General features: G+C 36.3%; 1 protein-coding gene and 1 non-coding gene across 2 annotated transcripts in view; one reads left to right on the top strand and one right to left on the bottom strand.

Annotated features, from left to right (window-relative positions):
• Positions 1-26,238, bottom strand: part of MEOX2 (mesenchyme homeobox 2) — a 71,139-nt gene that overhangs the window by 30,385 nt on the left and 14,516 nt on the right. The gene's annotated exons all lie outside the window — the stretch shown is intronic.
• Positions 21,844-21,917, top strand: TRNAN-GUU (transfer RNA asparagine (anticodon GUU)). Its single transcript has one exon. It is a non-coding gene; the product is annotated as a tRNA-Asn (tRNA).

Raw genomic sequence — 26,238 nt, forward strand, 5'->3', positions numbered from 1 at the left:
ACTTGAACAGATTCCCACAAATCATCTAGCTCCACTTGCTGTAGTTATGGAGGACAAATAAAGAGACTCAGAAAGACTAAATGTGCTCATCAGAGATCACATACTATTAGGTGATGTTTTTAGGTCTCAAATGTCATTCAGCTATAGAAAGAGACATGAAAGCATTCTTTCAGATCCCTAAATATCCTTACCTATTGCATGGCCTCTTCACAAGAACAAGGATTCAAGAAACATCATTATTTAGTTGTGATATTAAATATAGCTACCCTTTCCCAGGTGGCACTCGTGGTAAAGACTCTGCCTGCCAGTCTAGGAGACACAGGCTCAATCCCTGGGTCGGGAAGATCCCCTGGAGGAGGACAAAGCACTCCAGTATTCTTGCCTGGAGGATCCCACGGACAGAGAAGCCTGGTGGCCCTACAGTCTATAGAGTCACAAAGAGTCAAATGCGACTGAACCGCTGAATCGACTTAGCACAAATATGGCTGTGAAAACTACACAGAATGTTTATGACCCAAGATACCAAATGAGCAGATGTTAAGAGCACAGTTTCTGCCATTTGTCTGTTTATTCAACCATGAACTTGCCTTTTCCTCATATTTAACACAGAATTAAAGTGAACAGGATTAAATTAAGTTAATCATTTAGCACCGTAACTGCATACTCTGGGCACTCAGTAATCAACTGCAAGCTCTAGAGATTATTAGTGGGGACTGGGCTCTAAGGACCTCAGCAACTGAAAATGATAGATTCGATAGAATTAGGAGTTAAGACTTTTTTTTTCAAGCATATGAAAATTTAGTTCTGGAAACAAAAGTCTACCTAAAACCTAGGAAGTTTAGATTTACACAGTAACTAGCAGAGTTTTATTTTACATTGAAAAATGGACAAATCTTTAAAGGGATCTGTGTATTATTTTTGGCTAGTCTACAAATGAAGCTGCAGGTTTAATTGTGATATTTCCAATGAAACTGTTGAGGTGACACTTCACAAGGCCCAGTGGGATCACTGTATGAATTTTTGTCTCCTCTGAAGGTTAAAAACTGGAGTCAAATTGTGTGTGTGTGTGTGTGTGTGTGTGTGTGTGTGTGTGTGTGTGTGTGTGTGTGTGTGTGTGTGTGTGTGTGTGTATAACTGTGTGCTTCTTCTCCTGCAAAGAATCCTAGTAGCCAGGTATATAGTTTTAGGTAAAGAAGAGTCATATTCTGCCTTGATATCTGAGTACATAAAATGTTTAACATTCTTAAATGGGTTAAAAAATAAGACTGTAAGTGTTTACTGAACAACATTATGAACCCATTATATTGTCTACTCACAGCTTTCTTCATATAGAGAGTTTGAGAAGTAAATCACATAGGTATTTTTTAACCACAATAGTAATTGTAGAAATAATTATATGGGAATATTAACAGCAAATGACTTATAAATTGATTTTGCTTTAATTTACAAGTATAAAAAATAAATATAAAATATTAAGTAATAGATAACAGTAATAAAATAAAAAAAGATTGGAAGATCCCAATCAACTCAGGAGTCTAGCCCAGGCTCCAAGCAGCAGTTGGTTTCCTTTTGATTGCTGCTGGTAGAGCTCAATGCTTTGTGATCTGTTTCTCTACTGCAGCTGTCTTGGCAAGAAGGAAAACCATCTCAGGGTGACCAATCTGTATTAAGTCAATTTGTGACTGCTTTCATAAAGGAATTTTCACGATTGGGAGAAGGCTAAGAATTTAGGACTTACATTCAAGGAACATTACTTATATACTCTCAACAGGCAGAATTCTGTTTACACTAAAGTAGTACTTGCTTTCTAAAAAAAAAAAAAAAAAAAACAATAAAAATAAAATCAGTGCTCTATGATTAAATCAACTTGTGATTTAATAATTTTCCAAAATATAATGAAAAATTCTAATGCAAGTATGTTTGAGCTTAATAATATTAAAAAGACAAAGAAGTGCTGCTGATGGTTCCCACCGTATACAAGTCATATGTCATCACCTTTCTCCCCATAATTATTACCAGTATTTACTGCATAATATGTATTTTGAGCTGGGAAAAACTGCAATGAAATTTACTTTGAAAAAAATCTGAAACATGAGCTCTAACCAAAAAGATGAAATAATTTAAAATAATTTCTGATGGTAAAATATTAAGAACTACTGGGTTATGCAATAAAGAATATGTACACAAAGCTGGCTGCTGACAGAGACCAGTGAAACCAGAATAGCTGCAATGAATAAGAAAAAAAGATGAGAGTCCATTTACTATATAAACGCTATTCTGAGAGATGAAGGAAGAGATTGACATCAGAGACACTGATTCTAGAGTTACACTTTTTGGACAAAAGAAGGTAAGAATGAAGGTCAGGTCTGGGATCTGCTGGTTTATGGAGAAAGGAGTATTAGACATTAACAATCTTGTTGAACTCTGAGGCTCAATAATAAAGTGGCATTTGCATACCAATTTATGCTATAATCCATCTCTGAATCAGACATCCACAGCCAAATACTATATGCTGAGAGTGTGGTTTGTTAGACACAAACATGAATAGCTCATTACGGTAATGTGCTAGGACATAGAACAATATGACAAAGTGCTTATCCTAAGGTAGATTACAATCAAGTTAAGGATGAAAGCTGCTTAAGATAAATCCACAGGTAATTAAAAGTAATCATTTTGGGTATACTATCATGGCAGCTTGATGTTTGCTGTCAAAAGTTGATATTTTGGGAGGCATAACGTGTGCTTTTGTTAAGAGCAACTTATGAGAAATACCTGGATAATATTATTATTTGTCCATTTCATGGGGGGGAGCAATTTTAGAAAGATACATATGTATATTCTCATATTTTCTTGTGATAAACATCTACCCAAGAAGCCTTCCTTTATTCCCACATGTGGCATAAAACATTTTGTCCAGCCTTAAGAATTGCTAACTATATAAGGAGCTTCTAAAATTGTACTTTGTGTATGTGTATGTGTGCTCAGTCTTATCTGATTTTTGTTATCCTTTGGACCGTAGCCTTCCAGGATCCTCTGTCCGTGGGATTTTTCTAGCAAGAAATACTGGAGTGGGTTGCCATTTCCCCATCCTGGGGATCTTCTCGACACAGGGATCGAACTTGCATCTCCTGTGTCTCCTACATTGCAGGCAGATATTTTTTACCAGCTGAGCCATTGGGGAAGCCCCAGAATACTTTTTAGAAGTCTTAAATGAAATTACATTTATATAGAAACTTAAGAACTTAAATGCAATTATTGTCTATGCATTCAGAATATTTTCAAGACTAACTTGAAGGTAACACAGTTAAGAATTTCACTAGGAAATTCACTCTTCACTGAAATCTGAAAAATAAAAATGATCATAATTACGTTTTATATTAGATTTGAAAATCTTCTACACTTATTTTGAATGTCTACCAAGATAGCATATAAATGATATAAAGTAAAGTCTGTGACAAAATAAAGCTTTCATCTGGGTCCTGCGGACAATTCATGGCTTGTAATTTTACATCGAGTTAAGGCATTCTGTCAAAACTCAGAATTTAATGATTTTTTCACATGTCACAGAGCAGAGCTCATAATTTTTGAAAAGAAAGTTAGGTATTAAATAGCATTCAGTATTCCACTTCTATGTGGAGGGAAAGGGGCTTGAAGTATAAACATGTTTGTTGTACTTAATACTTGTGGGTCAACACCTGTGTTGTACAAGAGGGTATAAAATTTATTCCTAAAATGTAATTTTCCAACACCCACACACATGTAAAGTGTATCCTGTGCTTTCTTGCAATAATTTTCAATCAGTGGAAAAAAGTCTTAATAGTATATACATTTTAAAAACTTTTGCATTGATCAAACAGAACTGTGATTATAATTAAAGCTACATACATTTTACAGCTTTACATATTATTTACAAATTTTATATATTTAGAAAGGAAGAATGACTGAGAGAAAGTAGCAGGAGCTTTGAAGCCAGCCAATCTGAGTTAGAAATCCACTATAGCTACTTACAACCTGTGTGGTCTTAAGTCTTTTAAAATTCAGAGTCCCCATCTACAGAATTCACATATGATTGCTGTACAGAGGAAAATGAGCAAATTTACAGTGTGTATATCTGAGATGTACTATGAATCCAATAATATACACCTATTATTAATAACATTATTAAACATACAATGTATCATGAGTAAGGTTTAACTAACTGAAATTTTTACTAAATCACATTTATTAGTCTTTTAATTTTATTTGAATCACTTAGCTGTCACTTCCCACCTAACTTTTAGTTAAATATATATTGATTTTTTTTTTTAAATGATATTGATTTCAAAAGGAGGTAATTATATTTTCTAGTTCTTTCAACCAGCACACATTTTAAAAGACCCAGCTGTGCTCATAATTTCTTTGGCCAATCAACAAGATTTAATTATGTTTCCTTTTTAAAAACAAATGGGTTTTGCAAGTCTGTATGATTTTATTTCTTTCATACTTTCTTTTTACAGTTTTGCTACTAAAAACTGTAGTCAAAATTAAAGCATACATTTTTCCTGAGTGTAATTAAATGCCATTGTCTTTTATTTTCAAAGTAAGCCCCCCAAAAAGTGTATATATGTTTGTGTGTGTGTGTATGCATATATATTTATACTCTAGATATTTAAACTATTTTCTTTTATTTAGTCATCATTGGCCACATATGCAAATTTTGGCAGATATATAAAGCATGTCTAGGTTTTTAAATTTTCAACTACTTATGCAATATTTGCATTCTCTTTTTGAATGACTGCAAATGAATTTTATCCAATTTGCCACTTTCGTGTTGTAAATATTCTCACCATAGGGTGATGTCAACTAGCTCTCAAACTTCCTGAAAACTTAACATTGCCTTTCTAGAGCTACTACTAACTGGCTCTCTAGCACACTGTTGTCACACCTTACTATTCCATAAAGCTAGATTCTGGTATTTAGAAACTATCATAAGAGCATGGATAACCATCTATAGTTAGAACCTTCTAGAAAAGAAAGATTAGGCTAAGCTATTCTTAGCCTAATCTTAGCCTAATCTAACATAATCCTTCTGGCTATGTTGATCTGGCAATTCATCAAGACAGGTAAATCACAAGGGCTATGCTCATGTCACTGTGACAGAGAAAGAGCCAGAAGTTGCTATAAATTTTTCACCCTGTGCAACACACAGTGAGTTGTTGGTAATCATAGATTACTGAGGTATGCAGCAATGACCACCACATCTGAGTGTTTTGTTGTTTAAATGAAACAATAGCTGTGCCAAATCTAAAGCACAGAATGAAAGATGTCAAGAAGAAAAAGACCACCTTCAACTTCTGAGTAACGGAAACTAAAAGCACAGACAACTAAAAGTACCGGAAACTAAAAAACCTCCAAATTTCCCGCCATTGCAATAATAATTTCATTTAAGATGGATATTGGTATTTTCTCTTGAAGACATTTCCACATTGAAATTACTTAAACAACTTGTGATTTAAAACAAAGAAAAATATAAACAATTGTTTGGAAGACAACAGAGTACCTAAATTGTCAGGACTGTCAAGAAAGAAAGGAAAAAAAAAAACATTTTGTAACTGCTTTCTTGGTTATCATGCTATTTTAAGTAGCAGAAAATGTAAGTAAACCATACAGTGTACCTAGTTTCTAGAAAGAGTTGGCTTACAAATAGCAAACAGAAGGAAAATATATAAGCTTTGCAGTATTCTGAGAAATAGGTATGTGTATTTTTGTGTCATGTGCATTTTGTTTCATATATATTTAAGTGTGTGCTTTATGGGTTATGTACTTGCGGCAGTACTAAGGGAAAATTTTCCTATTTTTAAGCTTATATTTAATTACAACATCAAATTACACTCATTCCATAATGACTGATTTTTAAAAAATACTGGAAATTAAAAATAATGTGCCTATAATTAAGCTCCATGTAAGTAGCCACACAATAAATGTCAATTAATCTACACTGAAACACCAAGTTTTCTGGCACTAGCTTTGGAAATGGAAATGGCAGTACATTTGATGTGAAAATCTCAGTGGTGTGAAAGAAACCCTGTTCATTTATTTAATAGTTGTAATCCTTTTATTTTCAATTTACTGCCAGCCTCATAGATTTATTAAATGAACACATGAGACAATATACATGAAAGTACTTTATAAACATCCCCATAAATAAATAGAACATTCTACCTGGGAGAAAATTTCTATAGCACTTTGAAAATATATTTTTACAATATAATTGTAGTTTTTCCTCCCTAGACACTAAATAAAGTGATACTGGTTTTCTATTACTGTCTCATTCAAATACCTATACATTTCCTTCCTTCAACTCTGGAATACACTATTTCTCAACTGAAGAAGAGACTATCTTTGCAACACAGAAAAGTTTTCCACTTGAGTTGAAGTATGTTAAACTCAGTAAAACCCATAATATGAAAGATCTAGGCTGTTAGAAATACTGTACTCAAGTGATTACAATTTAATTGCTCATTATATTACAAACAAAGCTCCTAGTGTGCTTAATTAGCTATAAAGCAATGACTTATTAAAAGAAAATACTCCATGGAACCTAAGTTTTTTCTAATGAAAAGAGAACGCTCCATAATTCATAATTACATTTAAACACCAATTTGAGAAAAGCATTAGCATTTTTCACTTAAATAAGTCACACTGACCTAAAATTAACAACCAGATTGTCTGTCTGTCTGTCTGCTCAGTCATGTTCAACTCTTTGAGACCCCCTGGACTGTAGCCTGGGCTCCTCTGTCTATGGAATTTTCCAGGCAAGAATACTGGAGCTGGTTGATGTTTCCTCTTCCAGGGGATCTTCCTGACCCAGGGATCAAACCCACATCTCTTGTGTCTCCTGCACTGGCAGATTCTTTACCATTGTGCCACCTGGGAAGCCCTTAGTAAATGTTTTATTGACTCTGTATTGGTCTTCCTTTCTAGGATAATAATTGATTTTAATAAGTGTTTTATCTTTATTAATAGCTCATTATCTACAAGGAACTGTACTGAATATGATGTGTATATCTCAAAATGTATACAACTTACATGCAGTATTAACTACACATTCTCTGTATTTATATAGACAGGCATACACAACCAAGAAACAAATGTAACAAATATATTTATTATGTGAAACAAACCCTAGCTAAAGCTAAAATTGTCTAATGTTCATAAATAAGACTAATAGAAAAAGTTCTTATTTTAGGTATTACAATAGTTCTATGAGAAGAAAATTTTTATTAGCTTAAGTAAGGTCTTTTCTGATGGTGTTTATGCTCTAAAAATGTGAATTAAGGTTTCTGTTGAGAAAAATAAGCCATCATACAATTTCCTCAAACCTATGATAACTTGAATATACATGAAATGAGTTTTAGAAGAATAGTTTCATTGCTCATTTTTACCAATAATTCAGATTTGCCTCATGAACTCGTCATAACAGAATCTTGCTGAGGTCTCTGTGCGCTTTGCACATTAAAGTGGTAAGACATTTCCAGACATATGGCTCAAAGATATGTTTTAGTAAATGCTATCGCTAAGTTCAACAAGCACCAAGATTCTGCTTATTATGGAAAAGTCTACTTTGATGGTTCAATTTCTTTGTCTTCTCATGTTACACTATTTCCTTTCCTTAGCAATTGTATGCATTAACATAGCAAAAGCTCAAGGATCATGATCTAGCTTCTAAAATGTAAAGACAGGAAGCTCAATTTTATGGAACATGAAACTAAAGCTGCTGTGAACAGTCATTATATTCTAGTGGCAATGCTACAAGATTTAAACATTATAATTGCTTTTAATAGCTAACAAGAACTACAAACCATGGAAAGTTCATTATTGCTATTTTCCTGAAACGGCTAGAACGTAATTTCTCATTTTAAAAGATGACCATTAACAAAAGAAGACTTTTAAATTTTAGTTAACTGAAAAGAACAATCACTTTTTCGAGGATTAGTACGCCTGGATTAGCTCATCTTCTTTCAAAGACTTGACTTCAGAACTTTCTTTTAGTTTTAAATTCCTCAATTTACAAATCATGTTTTGGAGGGTTCACAAGACAAACTCAAATAATGGAAACATAATAATCTCAGAAGAATTTCCTTTATCCATTCATTGAAGTGGGAAAATATGGCCTTGGAAATGTTGAATGTTAACATGTTGATCCTATCATGCTAGAGATAGTCTCAAAGGATTCAAATCCATCCTTATGACATGTGTTTTTTAATTAAGTTAATACATATTTGGAAAAAAATATCAAGACTAGGCAAGCTTTGTCTTTCATATCTAAAAAGCCTTCAAGACTTAATGTAATATTTTCTTCTCTGAATTATCACTAGCAGCATGAATAAATGTTTACAAAGTACAGCTACTTTAAAAGTTGACTTAAATAGCATCATTTAATTAAATAACAGGACAATTATGAACCATATAATGTAGTAGAGGATTTCTTTCTTTTCTTTAAAAATGTAACCAACTACACATAAAAAAATAATTTGATTCTTCTGTAAATGAGGAAAAAAATAAAACTAGGAAAGTGAAGGTCACAGAAAATAAATGTGATCACACAGAAGATAAATGATAGATTTCCTTTGGAAGGTTTAAGATGGCCCTCTTTTGGAGGCTGTGTAATCACGGCTGTACTAGAGCGGGAAGGATAGCAGGCCAAAGAAGGAGATCCTTTATTGTTACCATTAAAGTCATACATAAAACTGTCTCCACATTCCATAAAAATGCCATGGCGCTTCAGGAAAAATACAGACCTGAGACAATAGTTTATTTTGGCTGGAACTAAAGTTCCAGAACTGAAGAGTTACTGCCAGAAATAGGAACCAGCTTTGAGAAAAATTTAACTGAGCTGGATGCTAAGAAAGTGCTGCAGCCTTAATACCCTCATGCTTCGGGATCTGAATCAAGCGTCCTTTGTTAAGAAGCTTGCAACATAATTAATCATCCAAAGGAAGTGAAGAGGTTTGAGGTTGCAGTCCAGTTACCCAGGGAATTCCCTTTTCCTCTGGCACCCACTTGCTAGTATAACTATAAAATAGGAGCAGAAATGTCTCACTCTGGGAATGATTAATAAGAGCTGATTTACATGAAATCGAGTTGTTCTCTAGCTAAGCCTCAGCTGACCTGGGTTCTAGGGAGGCCCTCTGACAACTCCCTGAATAACCAAAGAAAGTCACCCTGTCTGGGCTGCCTCATCTCTGTTCCCCTTATTCTCTCCTCCCAAAATGAAGAATTCTCCAAAAGGCTATGCTTAATCTGCTATCTTCCATTATGAATTTTCATATCTTAACAGTTCTCCATCTTCAAGCTGTCAATTATCATATAAATTCCACTCAAACAATATTTATTGAAGATGTACTAACTGGTAAGTAATATATCATGTAACTTCATTAAGTTACTGAGCAACTAAGCATATACACACACACATATAGAGGAAGTATATGTCATATTTTATTTATAAATACCAAAATCAGACACTCAAAATGAATCAGTTACTTATTGTGTGTGTGTGTTGAGTGAAGATATTAAGAAAAGGGATATTTTTAAAAACTTAAAACGATTCAAAACATCAAAGAACAGGCTTAGTGCCAGAACAGAGATACAAACACTCATGGTTAATCAAAGAAGAAAAAAAATCACATGAAATTGAAGAATAATGAAAGTTTCATGAACAGATTATATTTATGCTAGTATTTTAAAATACGGCAGGGCTTCTACAGAGGGAGATGGCAGAAGACACCTTTTCGGGTAACAGGAAAATTAAGAGTAAAAAGTAAGGTTAGAGACTGACTAGTGAGTACAAACTATAGGAAGTATCCAGAGTATACAGTACATGTGGACTAGATGACAAAATCACCCTCAGAAAATAGGTTGAGGCCATGTGGTACCTTGAATGACAGGCTGAGTAAGTAATGTGTTTTTGAATGAAACAACAACAAAAAAAGTTCTATCACAGTGGTAAAGAAGGGGACATATCAGAAGTACAGATGCCGAGCTTATGAGCTCACAGGACAAGAAAGGGTAGAGCAGGACACTATGCTGCTGACGAACCATCTGGAACCCAGGGCAGGGCTTTAGTTCAGCAGAGAGCCTGCTATGTCATGGAAAAGTGAAAGAAAAGGCTTTCAAATTGAGACAACAACATAGAGATTATGGGCTTCCCTGGGGCAGCTCAGACAGTGAAGAATCTGCCTGCAATGTGGGAGACCTGGGTTTGATCCCTGGCTTGGGAAGATCCCCTGGAGGAGGGCATGGAAACCCACTCCAGTATTCTTGCCTACAGAATCCCATGGACAGAGGAGCCTGGCGGGTTACAGTCCATAGAGTTGCAAAGAGTGGGACACAACTGAAGCAACTTAGCATGCATGCATGAGTCAACAGATTTCCTGTTAAGTTCTTCAAAACTAAACTATTTTTTCTAAACTGTCAGTGACACAACAGTTTTCTCAATTCCAGGTTCAAAATCCTTAAAGGATTGTGATTGCGTTTTTTTCTCCAGACCACACAACCCACTAGTCACACGCTTCGTGTAATTTTCCTTTGAGAAGGCAAATAACACCTGAGTCAGGTTTGGCATTTCACACTGATTACCACAACAACCAATTAGCCTAACACACTAGATAAGTATATGAATTTGCTTTTACTCTGCCTATAAAACTACATTCCTATTTTGTCAAGGTAGGGATCATATGTTCAAATGATACTGATCTCAGTACTCTATCCCAAGAACATTTTAAACTAGTTCCATCTCTTGTGAATGGAATTATTCATAAGACATTTACTGAATGCTTCCTATGTGCCAGTAACTGTGTTGGGCACAGTAGAGGACACAAAGACGTGTAAAAATTGTTCCTGCCCCTGAGGAGCTCACAGCATTGGGGAGGGTTGGGCGGCAGAGGGTGGAGAGAGAGAGGGAGAGAGAGAGAAAAAAAAAATGGATGCCAATTATACTCTTCTTTGTACTTTCTTGTAGTTATAAACTTTGAAATGCAAAATCAATCATTCTGACAAAAATAAGACAATATAGTGAAGGGGGTAGAGCATAGGTATTTCCATAGTGATTTAAAGAGAGAAGAGAAGCATTCAGTCCATTTGATACTAGTTAAGCGGGAACCCATAGAAGGCAGATGTGAGCCAAATTTGGAAATGGAGAAGAGTTTGCCTAAAAGAGAAACCGAGAATTACATTAGGAACCGAGTGGACAAAGGACTGAAATGGAGGACGTTGAATGTGCCAGGAACACCAACCACCTCAAAGTGCTAGAAATGAGTATGTGAGGAAAGAGGGGATTTGAGGCCAGGGCCTGTGAGAGACTTCAATGTTCATGCTGAGTGTTTTCCCTTAATGAAAGCCATTAATGGTTTTAAAACAATGGGAGTAAAAGATTTGCTTTGAATGTCTAATTTTGGTATTTATAAATGCAATATGACATACACGTCCTCCATGTGTGTGTATGCATGTGTCATGTCTGATGCTTTGCAACCATATGAACTGTAACCCACCAGGCTCCTCTGTCCATAGGATTTTCCAGGCAAGGATACTGGAGTGGATTGCTGTTTCCTCCTCCAGGGGATCTTCCTGACCCAGGGATTGAGCCCACATCTGTGAAAATCTTCATGCATTTCATGGATCTTCATGTTCAGAGCAATTAAAATCAGGGATGATTTAATACACCACCATTAATGGTAGTGTGTGGTAGGCATTGAACAAAAACCAATCAATTAATTTTAGCATGAATTTGGTGATCAAAAATGGTAAGTTATTGTCTCTGGTAAAATTCCAATACAATACCATTTCTAACCATTAAAAAAGAGAAATTCTTTAAGAGTATAATGTAATTTTACACATTCTTGATGTTGATATAATAGTAATGGCTACCCTTTAGTTGTGCTTATTAAGTACCAGGCTGTATTCTAAGCACCTGCATTTATTGATTTAATTAATCCTTCTTTTCAAGAACAAAGACACGGAGGCACAGAGAGCTCCAGTAACACTTGCAAGGTCACACGCCAACAAGGGCAAGCTAGGGTTTAATCCTGATGATTCTTCCTCCAGATTTTGTGCATTTAGCCATTGTAAAAAACAATCCTGCCCAAATACTCCATTTTGAACCCATATCAAAAGAGGTCCTACTGAAAGAAATGCAAAATGAGGAGGAAAAAAACACATGAGCAACATTTAATGACTTAAACCTTTCCCATATAAAAATTCCAAAGCCAAACAGTTTCAAAATTCTCAAGGTTTTCAATTACAGAGGACCACATTATTAATAAACTGACATGATTACTAGGTAATTTTGCTGCCCCAACATAAGGCCGCTAGACATTAACAAGCATATCTTGGGAAGAAGGAATGATCTAGAATCCATCCACTGATAAACTCAGCAGGTTTTCAGTCTTAGATTCTGCCAACAAGGGGCCTAAACAGCTTGCAAAATACTATGTTTAATAGTGTGATGTTTCAATCCCTGGGTCAGGAAGATCCTCTGGAGGTGGAAATAGCAACCCACTCCAGTATTCTTGCCTGGGAAATCCCATGGACAGGAGCCTGGTGGGGTACAGTACAAAAGGTTGCAAAGAGTCAGGCACAACTGAGTGACTAAGTGTGTATGCATGCCTGCATGTACTATTACGTATGATGATAGTTGGACACAACTGAGTAACTTCATGACCTCATGATGATGACAGGATATTAGGTTTTCACTTTGAACATAGAGGCATCTCAGCAATTGATTCATTTTCTTTTGACTTTTTCTGAAAATTTGTTTTCAAATGCAATTATGCTTTTTTTTTTCTTTTTAACTGCTTAAAAGAAACTATGGTAGGTGAAACTAGTTGTAACAGGGTATTCTTAGGATGGCTCTTTAGAACCTTGCCGTTCATTGTAAAACACCTATGGAATTACTCATGCTCCCTAAATACTCTCACTAAGTAATTTACAATATTTTCAACAAAATGTATGTGGCACAAAAGCATGGAACTTATGTTGTGACATCTTTTGTAAACACCAGTCATGTAAGCAGAACTTCTATCCTCAGCGAAAAGAAGTAGCTCCTATTTGGAAGGCAGCACTGACAACTCCTCTTTGGAAAAGAAAATATATACTGTGAGTATAAACTGTATCATGGCCTGTATAAAAAGTTAAATAAACATATTTTTAATATAATAAGATATCCTAAAGAACTCTTAAGCCATTGTAATGTTTTATTAAATTAACTTTTAAATTTTGAGATGATTATTGATTCACATTCAGGCATAAATAACACTAGGAAATTCCACGTACTCTTTATCCAGTTTTACCAAATGGTAATCTTGCAAAAGTAGAGCACAGAATCACAATCAGGATGTTGGCACAGAAACAATCAAGATTCAGAATATTTCCGTCTCGCATATAACTCTTTTGCAGCCACACTCAATGCTCTCTGGGCTCCATCCCCTCTTTATTTCTAGCAACCAGTAATTTGGCCACCTGCTGCGAAGAGCTGACTTATTGAAAAAGACCTTGATGCTGAGAAAGACTGAGGGCAGGAGGAGAAAGGGGAGACAGAGGAGGAGATGGTTAGATGGCATCACTAACTCAATGGACATGAGTTTGAACAAGCTCCAGGAGCCTCGTGGGCTGCAATCCATGAGGTTGCAAAGAGTTGGACACAGCTTAGTGACTAAACAACAAATCTGCTCTATTTCTATAAATTTGCCTTTCAAGTATATTATATAAATGAAATAATACAATATATAACCTTTGGGATTGACTGTTTCATTCACCATCATTCTCTGTAGATTTATCCAACCAGGTGAAATTCATCAATACCTCCTCTTTAAGTGCCAACCCTTTTAATAGGGGCTTTCACAGAGCAAAAGTTGAGTACAGCAGTTGCTGTATTGAAGTATTTCGCTCTGTGAGGTTACCCCTTTTCTGGACCTTTGCCCAGAGACAACAGACTTTTGTCAGAGCTTTTTTGTTTGTTTGTGTTTGTTGGTGTTTTGAGATTGCTGTCTTCTTCAACTCCATACCTAGGACATGGAAGACAAATGCCAACTGAGGGACCTGACTACTGTGTCATTTCTTGGTGTCAAAGCCTCTTGCCATTCTGCCTTCCTTTCTCTACCTTTAAGAATCTTCTTAGGTTTGTTTTTATCTACAGAGTCCAGTATTTTCAGCTGTACTTAATGGAATGAATTGACAAAAGTACATCTAGTATATCTTTCTGGAAAGAAGCCCTCAAATTTACTTTTAATCTATAAACTTACTTAGAAACTATGTATGCAATGTTATTTTAAAATGTGAGTGGTATAGAAACCATAACATTGCGTCTTTTCTGCCAGCAATTTCCGTGTGTTTATTTTCAAGTATAAGGATTAGTAGTAGGAGAAAAGGAAAAGAGCTCTTACTCTCCTGCGTGGAATGCAGATTTCATACTTATGTCTGTTAGCTGTCAAAGGATGAATAATGTCTAGACTCAAAATTTTTAACACTTCAGAGTAAAGCGAATCAAGGGTATTTATTTTTAAAAGTTTTGTGCAGTTCAGGTCCTTCATTCTCTTTCTACAGTTGATTCAGGTATTTATTTTATTCTTTTATCAAATACTTAAAATAGAAGCTCTGTGTCAGATGCTATCCTGTACACCTGGAGCTCATGGTTTAATCTCTGCAATTATAGTTAGGAGATATGGGTTAATACATAATTTTAATGAAAATAATTCACTTAAAAATAAAGGATGCACAATAAGCTACGAGACTATTGAAAGGAAGTGACTTCTGGGGTAAGTCCTAAAGAATGAGTGGAATTTCTGTAGATGTAGAAATAAAGAGTATTTCAGACAAAAAACAGCAAGAACCAAAGTTTACAAACAAAAAAGAGCACAGAATACCCTTCCCTTCGGAAAGTAATGCTCTTCTGGGACTGAAGCCTAGCACATGGAGAATGCTGAAGTGCTGGTAAAAAAAACATTGGCAAGAGAGTGTGGGCTGGAAGTGTATTATATTAATTTGAGGGATGTAATCAGGGCAGGATTAGGTGGCTGTGCCTTTTGAGCAAGAACCTGACCTTATTCTTTAGATTCTCCTCATCCTTCTGGCCCTACCCTTGCCCCAAGGATTTCTCAATTTCAGCACTAGTGACCTTTGGCCCAGGTAATTCTTTGTTGTGAGCACTGTCCTATGCGTTGGGAGATGTTTAGTAGTCTCCTCTGCTGTTAATAGATACCAATAACATTTCACCTTCCTTCAAGTTGTGACAACTGTATGTCTTTCTGTATTGCCACCTGACTCCTGGAGGACAAAAATGAGTCTGGTTTTTAAACAACTAATCCCATTTTAAAGTTCTAACACCATGCCTGATAACATTGTCGGTGCTCACTGAAGAATGCTTAAATCAATGTTCATACTTGCATGTAAAAAACGAGTAAGGAAACATTGGGATAAACTGGAAAGGGATTCTTGATAGATACAAGTGAAAAATACAGCATTTTTAAACTAAGAAATTAGGTTAAGGGAAATATAAGCAGTTGCTCAGAATGTAAAATTGATAGCCTTTGTTAACAAACACAGGAATGATTTTCCTACTGGTAAGTGGTTTATCTTCTTTCCTTATCAGACTTTCATGATCTATAGCTGAGATCTTGGAGCTAAACTATTAGCATGATTTGAGAGAGGAATATTCAAATTATTTCAATTTTACTCTTAATTGACGAGTACATTAACACATTCATTAAATTGACTTGGTCAAATAGGCACCTACATAATATATATGGGACCTGGGCTTTAGACTTTTCCCTTTAAAATCAACCACACGCTCAATCGCTCAGTTGTATCCAACTCTTTGTGACCTCATGGACTGTAGCCCACCAGGTTCCTCTGTCCACAGGATTTCCCAGGCAAGAATACTAGAGTGGGTTGCCATTTCCTTCTCCAGAGGATCTTCCTGACCCAAGGATCAAACCCCTGTCTCTTGAATCCCCTGCACTGGCAGGCAGATTCTTTACCACTGAGCCACCTGGGAAGTCCCATTTTTTTTTAAAGAAGTACAGCACTTTGCCAATGGGAGGCACTCAATATGCACATTATAAATGACCAAACGACTAACCAACTCAGGGAGATGAATCTATCATCCTAAAAATATGATCAACCATTTCAAAGTGGCTTCCTTGAATGGGTTTTCCATTTATGGCTGAGCAAACACACACGGTTCCCTGTGTAACAAAGAATGCATTTACTATATGGCTGCCAGTGATTAGGGCAGTGCTCTATAGCCACAAAAGTTGTTCTCTAAAAGAACCTAATGTCACAAGACCTGAGCCTGTGGTTTTGGCATCATTAGCACTCCATCCACTTGAGCTAATTGACAAATTTTACAGTAACAGATAATGACTGGCTGGGGTAGCAGATATAGGTGCTACTACCATCATAATTATATTTAATCATATAATACAAGATAGCATTATGCAATGGAAAGAGTCACATTCAATACGGTAAAATCAAATAATCTTGTAGTTAGAACTTTGCATAGTTAACCATTTCATATTTATTTTAGGCAAAACAATCCTTACACCCTGGAATTAAAATGGATAGCATGACTGCTCCTCCACACTAAACTTCAGTAGTCTCTTTTTTGGTGTTGACTAAGGAAATCTGGAACGGAAAATCAACACCACTACTGCTATTTGCCTTTTGGATTATTTTTGAAAAGGAAAAATAAAGTCAACCAAAGACTATTATTTAGAAAATTCTATATTTAGCAACTTTGAGGTCTTCAAGGAAGAGTGCCATATTAATACATAATACTTGTTCCTTAAGGAAAGGCTTGACTTTTAGTGTTCTTCAGTCTCCAGTTTCTTAAATTAAAAGCAATTAAGTAGATATGGAAAGAAATCTTGAATCAACTCTATAATCGATAAGGTGGCTATATTAGATGGCTCCTATAGCATGAGCAGAATATCAGCTGTACAATATTCCAATGAGAGTTTAACTGTCAGCAGAACAGAACTTGAGAATGATACTGGATTCAAAATAAAGGAGTAAAGATAGGATTGGAAATTAAACATATTTTGTAGTTGCCAGGCAATATAATTTTTCAAGTTTGAGTAATGCATTAATTCCCTATAGGAATAAGCAGACTTTTAGTTTCCATAGTCGTATAAGCCAAATTTTGATATTTTTGGCTTAGAACAATTGGAGCAAGCCCCCATTCCTTCAACATTTTTCCACATCCTCTTTAATACCCACACAGTGCAGGGACTGAGTATTTTTGGTAATTTATTTGTATTTCATCCTGAGATTTATAAAGAGTGAAATGACTCCAAGAGATTTATAATTTAATGTCCTGCATATGAAAATATAAAGACACAGTTCCATTAAACCAATCAATGATTCCCATAATTAGAAAGTAATAGCCTAACAGACAATGAATTCTTTACCTTCTGGAGGTCAAAGTCTAAGGTATTATCAATACTGCAGGAGTAGAAGCCCTAGAATTAAAAGGCCTCTATACCTTCTTATCAAATAATTGAGAAATATAAATTACTCAAGCCTTGGATATACTCACTCAGTGTTCATTTCCACATTTATAAATAACCAAAGCTAAACCTGTGGATAGAAAATCAACTTTCCTATTGCAATTCCCAATGACTGAGGTTGCACAGAGCCTAGTGGTATGGCACTCTTTCATAGCTAGAAACTGTTTTTTGTTTAAAAGTATCAGGACTCTCCGAAAACCAATGTAATTTTAAATTTATCGATAATTAAGTGATAAGTAGAAAGATTCAATTTTAAAAACAATGAAATGAAAGAAGAACTCTCATCTTGGTGCCAAATCTGATTGATGTCAATCAAGAGAAATTTCTACAATAACCTTAAAAATACCTGATTGGCATAGCACTAAATTTATTTCTAAAGGTAAAATAAATGTGCAAGTTTTCTGGAGGCAGAGCCATTATAAATAATTGCACAGTGTGGGCATCCTTAAATTAGTCACAGATTGGTTGAAGGCAGGCAGTGAGAAGAGTGAGAAGCCTGAGCACTGGCACAATTTCGGTGACTGGGCTATTGGCACACACAAAACAACTCACTGTCTTGATATGCCCAGTTACACTACTGCTCCTTTCAACATCATCTATTTGAAATCTATGTATGTATGTATTTATACGTATGTATGCATCTACCTATCTATCTATCACCTGAGTTAAGAGGTTTCTCAACCTTTAGATAAAGAAAGTTTTTACTTCAAACAAAAAATGTAATCTGGATCAAGTGTGTCTTGTTTCTTCTGTTTTTCTTTTTCAGTATTATAATCACTGAAACAAATATCAACCACAGCAATTTGTGCTCACAGAGCTACATATAAATAACACAAGTTAAGAGAAATTTGCTGTTACTGGGACTTCCCTGGTGGTCCAGTGGTTATGAATTTACTCTGCCATGCAGAGGACGAGGGTTTGATCCCCGGTTGGGGATCTAACATCCCACATGCCGTGGGCAACTGAGTCCACGTCCTAACTACTAAACCCGTGAGTCACAGCTAGAGAGCCCTTGCTGCAATGAAAGATCTGGCAGCACTCAGCAAAGATCACATGTGATACAGCTAAGATTCTATGCAGCCAAACACATAAATACTGTTTTTTAAAAGAGAGAAATTTGCTGTTACTGAGACAAATAAATTTCTTGATTATAAATAATGAACACAAAATTTAAGGAAAATAGCAATGCATAACCCTTTTAAATTTAATCTGTAAATACACTTGGGTTTTCTTATCTCCTTTGTATTTTATTTGCTTTTTTTCTCTCTAAGGAGCTCTAAAATTTTGCTTCTCCTTTTGTTCTGCCTCTCACTTGACTTCATATTTTCCTAGTGATTTCCTTGTTAGACTACATGTGCATTTACTCTAAAGAAACCCATTTATTTTGACTGAGATAAACAAGAATAAAATACAGGTCTGGATTTCTCTGAAATTAAATAAGCAAGCAAACAAACAGAAAAGCCCTCAGTGATAGATGCTTGATGTTGACTCCTTAACCAAGACCCTGACTTTCTAATATGCATTCTTAAACAAGGATCAATTGCCATTTGATTTAAAGGAGAAAATGGAATAGTCTAAAGAAAAAATAACAATAGGGCTAATTCAGTTGAGGGTCATGGGCCTCCAGATTCCTCAACTTTCCTCTTCTAATTTCTTAGGTTTCCACAAGTCAGGCTTTCAACTTAAGAAGTTTTCAAGGGCCTTACAGCGTTTATTCTTGGCTTCATCTCTGCACTTCTGCTGAACGTCAGGTCTGAAGTTTGTTTGAATTCCTGCTCTGTGGAGACCTGCTGGACTTTCTAGCAGGTGTGAAGACCCTATGGCTCCTTCTGTTGCATCTCATTTCCACTTATTAAATACTTTATCTTGGAGGATGAAGCAAAAGTGACTTTCGTGTTTCCTGGCAGTCTCCTGCTTCAAAGAACTTAATAGTGATTTGTTTATTTCAGAGGAAATGGAGACCAGTCAGTGATGACAGATTTATTAGTTAAGTGGACATCACACACAAAAAAATCCTTTTCTTACAGTTCAGGCTTTCTTCTAAGTACACTCTGAATGTTGAAGACAATGTCATATATTTTGGCAAATCAAACCCATGTGATTCAGTAATAGTCAAATTTGTGAACTGATATGACTTCTTCCACATACATTTCCAGAATAACTTAGAGAAAAGAAAATGAGCAAAGAAAGCTAATATTACCCTAAACTAAGAGAAGAAAAAGCACCCTGATGAATTGGTAACACTGAATATGTTTTGGAAGATAACTAAAGGAACAGTAAAGCAAAATGTGATGAAATAAAAGAATTCAAATAAGATGTCTGGCACTGAGAAAGAAAGAGCACTAGAAACACTGGGAAACCCTCAAATGCCAGATCAGGAAGTCAATTCAAGTATAGCAACACTATAAATTTAATTCTTACATTAACCATTGATAAAATATATATTAATGTTTAAATTTTCAGGGTAAATATGAAGAATAGGCATCAACTTCAGAATGGCCCAAATTGTTCCTCTTCCACGAATGATCAATTTTATCAGGAAATAAATGTCAAGTAAGGCAGATACTGGGATCCCATTGATGGAAATTCTATTCCTTCTAGATTCAAGTAAAAGAAATCAGCCAACTAACACATAGTATTTATTCAAAACAAAAATAGATAGTGGTAATTAAATGATAATATTGCCAGATTGGGGAAGATTATAGCAGTAAGAAAAAGTTACTGAGTTGGAAGTTGTTAGCCCCAGCTCTGCATACATTATTTTAGGGGTGCCACTTTCTGAGCCTCAGTTTTCTCATCTTTGCTCACAAAGGTCTGTATAAGTCAAAGCTCTGGCTTTTCCAGTAGTCATGTACGGATGTGAGAGTCAGACCATAACGAAGGCTGAGCACTGAAGAATCAATGCTTTCAAACTGTGGTGCTGGAGGAGACCCTGGAGAGTCTCTTGGACAGCAAGGAGATCAAACCAGTCGATCTTAAAGGAAATCAACCCTAAATATTCAATGAAAGGACTGATGCTGAAGCTGCAACTCCAATACTTTGGCCACCTGATGCAAAGAGCCGACTCTTTGGAAAAGACCCCAATGCTGGGAAAGTTTGAGGGCAGGAGAAGAAGGTGACAACAGAGGATGAGATAGCTGGATGGCATCATCGACTCAATGGACATGAGTTTGAACAAACTCTGAACAAACTCTGAGTGATGGTAAAGGATAGGGAAGCCTGGCATGCTGCAGTCCATTGGGTCACAAAGAGTCAGACACAACTAAGCAACCAAACAACAAGACTGAAAGGATGATTTTGATAAATTCTATAATCCCTCCCAAGTCTAACATTCTGTGAAGTTACTTGAATACAGTCTGCAGGGAAGTCTTAAGAGCTTTCAAGATAAAGATGGAAAGAAATGCCAAGAAAGCCAGGGAAGGAAAACCAAGGAAGGACTAAAATTCATTTCACATGTTCACAATATTCTACTAAAGTGAGCCTTTGAAATATGGGAGAGCTAACAGTATCACAGTCCTGCCTAAAAATATACTCCACAATGTCCTCCATGGACTTAATCCTTTCTTGTCTTATCAAGATAACATCAATATCCTGCCAAATATACTCCCAAATATATAGTTAGCCAGCTAGCAAAATCTTTTACCTTTCACTGTGATTTTATCAAACATTGTCCTGGGAATAAAATTTTTGAATTATAAAATTTAGCTATCTACAATCAATTACTACCTCTTGGTGCATAAAACAAAGGAATCCTTGAATCATAAAAATTAAGGATTTGGTTAAGAATGCCCTAGGGGCAGATTTTGCGCATGATCCCGGGGCCCAAAACCTGCTCTGCATTTCATAGCTCATTATTCATATTTTCCTCCCAGCATGATTTGATCCAGGTCACTGTTTAATAGATTTTCATGTGCTCATAACTTCAGAAGGGAGAAGTAAGAAGGGAGAGGAACAAGGCAGGTGTCATACATTTTCTGAAACCTTCCTGGACTTCTCCAGATATTTTCATCATCTTTGCTACACTATTATTTCTTCTATTATATTGTTGCATCTGGTTGTTTCCATCTTTGCCTCCCATGTTATGTTGTGGACCCTTCCAGAAACCTCAAGGTGTTCCATTCATCTTAGTGTACCCACAGCACAGAACTAAGTCCCTAGCACAGAGGATCTATTTAGTGAATTATGTCTGAGTTTGTGAATTATGAGGCTACTGAAATACCTAAGGCATTGTGTGTGTCCTGTGTATTTCTGGGACCAGGGGGAGGATAGGCTATAATTTGATACTAATTACCATTTATTTTGTGTCTCTGTGGTGCAATCGGTTATCATGTTCGGCTGTTAACTGAAAGATTGGTGGTTCGAGCCCACCCAGGGATGCATCTCACCCTTTTGGGGTCCCTGGTGGCTCAGCAGTAAAGAATCTGCCTGCCAGTGCAAGAGAACCAGGTTCTATCCCTGGGTCTAGAAGATCCCCTGGAGGTGAAAATAGCAACCCAATCTAGTATTCTTGCCTGGAGAATCCCATGGACAGAGGAACCTGGCAGGCTACAGTTCATGGGGTGGCAAAAAAATAGGACATGACTTAGTGACTAAACAACAACAACACTATTTATTTGGTCATCCTCTGAGTCATTTTTTTTTTAAAGGAATTCAGCTTTATCTAAAATAGTAATACGGCTTCCTTAACAGGGAGTAGAAAATGAATTGTAATTCTATTAGAAAAGGTAAAATGATAATTTTTTGCATTTTGTTTTTAATATTATAAGAAGGGTAGAGAAAATATGTCTGGAGAAGGCAATGGCAACCCACTCCAGTACTCTTGCCTGGAAAATCCCATGGACGGAGGAGCCTGGTAGGCTGCAGTCCATGGGGTCGCTAAGAGTCGGACATGACTGAGCAACTTCACTTTTGCTTTCATGCATTGGAGAAGGAAATGGCAGCCCACTCCAGTGTTCTTGCCTGGAGAATCCCAGGGACGGGGGAACCTGGTGGGCTGCCGTCTATGGGGTCGCACAGAGTCGGACACGACTGAAGTAACTCAGCAGCAGCAGCAGCAGAGAAAATATGAGAGTATTTATGTCTGGCCTGAGACAGATATGAGGTATCACTATCTCATGAAGAAAATCCCCTTTTCTGCCTGTGACTCTTGCATAAAGCAGTCTCTCTCTCATTCAGCACCTCTTTAGGTCACAGTTAAATTGTGGAACCTTTTTATTCCATACACTTTGAATAACATATTTAAATTTTCTATTGGTTTAATTTGATTTTCTCACAACCTGAGTTTTCAAGGTAAAACCATCAAACTTGGAAATCACCTGTTTCTACTGTGTACTAACATCCATTCAACTACCTTATCGCATTTAACTAGCATACTTTAATTAGAGATGTTTTATAAAAAAAAATAGAGATGCTTTGCCTATGCAGACTATTTATTCTAATTGGTTTTTATAAAAATATAACCCATCATTACTGTGTCCATGGTAAAAGCACACTGTTTTTTAAACTGGGGAAAAAAGTAAAAAAGAAAAAAAAATTGCTATTAGTAATAGAGATTACCACATCCACACATTTACACACCAATGGCCACCAACATCTTATGAGCAAATTTTCAATATAAAAGCAAACTCATAAATTTCACTCACTGAAAGTTACTAAAATGTTTTCCTTACTTGTCTTCTACACTGCCAATAAAACTTTATTACAAATTACATTTGGTCTGGCCTGATTCTGTTCCAAAACCTCTCAAAAAACAATGAGAGTTGCCTGGATACTTACATATGCTTGGCCCAGTACTGTAATGTGTGTGTTTGTTTTTTTGCATTCCTAAGATGGTCTGAACACAATTTTTAATGTTGTTCTATACTTTCCTACATGAGCATGCACTCTCAACTCACAAATTCTAACGTGAAAGTATCCCGTGGTGTCTTGGCTTAATATGTAGTGCTAATATTGCCTTTTCTCCCACAGATCACTAGCAGTTCAAGTATCAATTAGTTACCAATTAATCTCTGTTAAAAATGAATCCACTGATGAATAGTCCTGCTTTCCACACATTCAGAACTCTGTGGTTGGCAGCTTCATTGTGTAATGTATGGCTGCAGCCAAGCAGACCCAGATGGTTCACAGGACAGCTGTGAGTCTCCCTATACTTCACTTTTCCTTGCATTTGCTCTTTTCAAATGCCAAGATGAATATTTTATCCTCATTTTCTTCCCCCAAAGTTAAAAGTCTTGTCTAATATGCTCTTTCAGTTTGTCAGCTACCTGACTTGAAATTCTGGAATTCATACCAGGGACTGTAAAAGATCAGATCTTGTGAGAAGCTTTGAAATTCAATAACTCTTTGTCATTAATTGCCACTGTCTGATTCTATTAAGTTTTCATACTTTCCCCCTGGAAAATCTAGCCTAATTCCTGGCATGTTCCCCACCCTTTCCCAGAAAAATGTTCTCCTCCCTATTCCTCAAGAGGCCTTCTGAAGAATCTCCCTAGTTGACCTTACATTTTTGAATATGCTTTCATTGTTTGTCTTCCCACTTCCAAAATTCTATTATTTTTTACATTTACATTCATCGCATGTTGTGATTTGCTTCTTTAATTCTTCATTTATTTCATTTTAATTTACCACTGAACAGTTGAATTGATTACTCTTTCAGTAGCTGAACAGAGTAGTAAAGCTGTCTAGAGGCACTGTTCAATTAGACTTTTTAACAGATCAAAATGTTCTGTATCTTCACTGTTCAATACATTAGCCAGTATCTACATATGGCTAGTGAGTATTTGGAATGTGTTTACTGATACAAAGGAACTGATTTTTAAATTAAATTAATTTTAATTAATCAAAGTTTAAATAGTCATATATGGCTAGTACTACCATACTATACAACACTTCACAGGAAATAGATGGGGAAACAGTGGAAACAGTGGCAGACTTTATTTTTGGGGGCTCCAAAATCACTGCTGATGGTGATTGCAGCCATGAAATTAAAAGACGCTTACTCCTTGGAAGGAAGGTCATGACCAACCTACACAGCATATTTAAAAGCAGAGACATTACTCTGCCAACAAAGGTCCATCTAGTCAAGGCTATGGTTTTTTCAGTAGTCATTTATGGATGTGAGAGTTGGACGGTGAAGAAAGCTGAGCATTGAAGAATTGATGCTTTTGAACTGTGGTGTTGGAGAAGACTCTTGAGAGTCCCTTGGACTGCAAGGAGATCCAACCAGTCCATCCTAAAGGAGATCAGTCCTGGGTGTTCAATGGAAGGACTGATGCTGAAGCTGAAATTCCAAAGAGTTGACTCATTGGGAAAGACCCTAATGCTGGGAAGGATTGGGGTCAGGAGGAGAAGGGGATGACAGAGGATGAGATGGTTGGATGGCATCACCGACTCAATGGACATGGGTTTGGGTAAACTCCGGGGGTTGGTGATGGACAGGGAGGCCTGGCGTGCTGCAATTCATGGGGTCGCAAAGAGTCGGACATGACTGAGCGACTGAACTGAACTGGACCATACTACACAGCACAGGAGAATAATATGATTATTGGTGATAAACACAGATATACAAATGGGCATTTCTAGTAATTTTGTAATATTTTATTGAGCGACCATGTCTAACAATGCTCTCCATGTGAAGGAAAGGATAAGATTTAGAATACAGTGTCTCTGCCTCTCATAAATTTTCAACCTAGAAACAAGAATGTTCTATTGGTACTTCTCAGTCTTGGCTATAGGTCAGAATCACTTGAGAGCTTTTTAAAAGTATCAATGTTCAGATGAAATAACAAGCTACCTGAGATTTGTTACAAAGTAATTGGGACAAGGTAAGGGAGGAGTGGAATGGCATAAATGAGTTAAGATGTGCCACGTATTGATATATATTGAACATGATGGGCACCTGAGCGTTCATTATATTATTATCTCTACTCTTTTATATTGATTATGATTTTCTATTATAAAATTTTTTAAATTCCAGATCTACTCTAGATTAACATAATCATAATTTGTGAAGTATTAGAATTTTTTGAGAGTTCCCAGACCATTCCAATGTAACATCAGTGTTGAGAGTTACTGGTCTGAATAAATCAACCTTATGCATGTGTATGTGCCAAGTTCCTTCAGTCATGTCCAACTCTTTGCGACCCTATGGACTGTAGCCCACCAGGTTTCTCTGTCCGTGGGGTTCTCCAGGCAAGAATACTGGAGTGGGTTGCCACGCCCTCCTGCAGGGGATCTTCACGAGCCAAGGATCAAAGCCCTGTCTCTTACATCTCCTGCCTTGGCAGGTGGGTTCTTTACCACTCGCGCCACCTGGGAAGCCCTAAATTAACCTTATGATACCAAGTTATCAAAAAGGTCCAGAAGCATGTAAAATCTGTGTTATTTTTCTTTATGAGTTGAAGGAATTATTAAAATAGAATCAGTGTCAGAGTCACGGATAATAGATTCTTAAAAAATTATCAAGATGTTTTGCAATATGGATTAATTTTATTTATAGAAATAAATGCTAATTTACTTGGACAAGTAGTCTGGCTACAAACTTTCTTTTCATGAGACAGTTCAGGTGATACATGATTAAACTCAAAACAAGTTAGCTGATTTTTATTTAGCCTGTCCACTCCTCTGTCACTGCTCTTTTCCTTAACAGCCAGGCCACCTCACGTATGGTCACTCATCAGTGTCTTGGATCCAAATTCTG

Source organism: Giraffa tippelskirchi, chromosome 10 (assembly GCF_054371585.1).
Source record: "Giraffa tippelskirchi isolate mGirTip1 chromosome 10, T2T-mGirTip1v1.2.pri, whole genome shotgun sequence".
NCBI classification, from domain to species: Eukaryota; Metazoa; Chordata; class Mammalia; order Artiodactyla; family Giraffidae; genus Giraffa; species Giraffa tippelskirchi.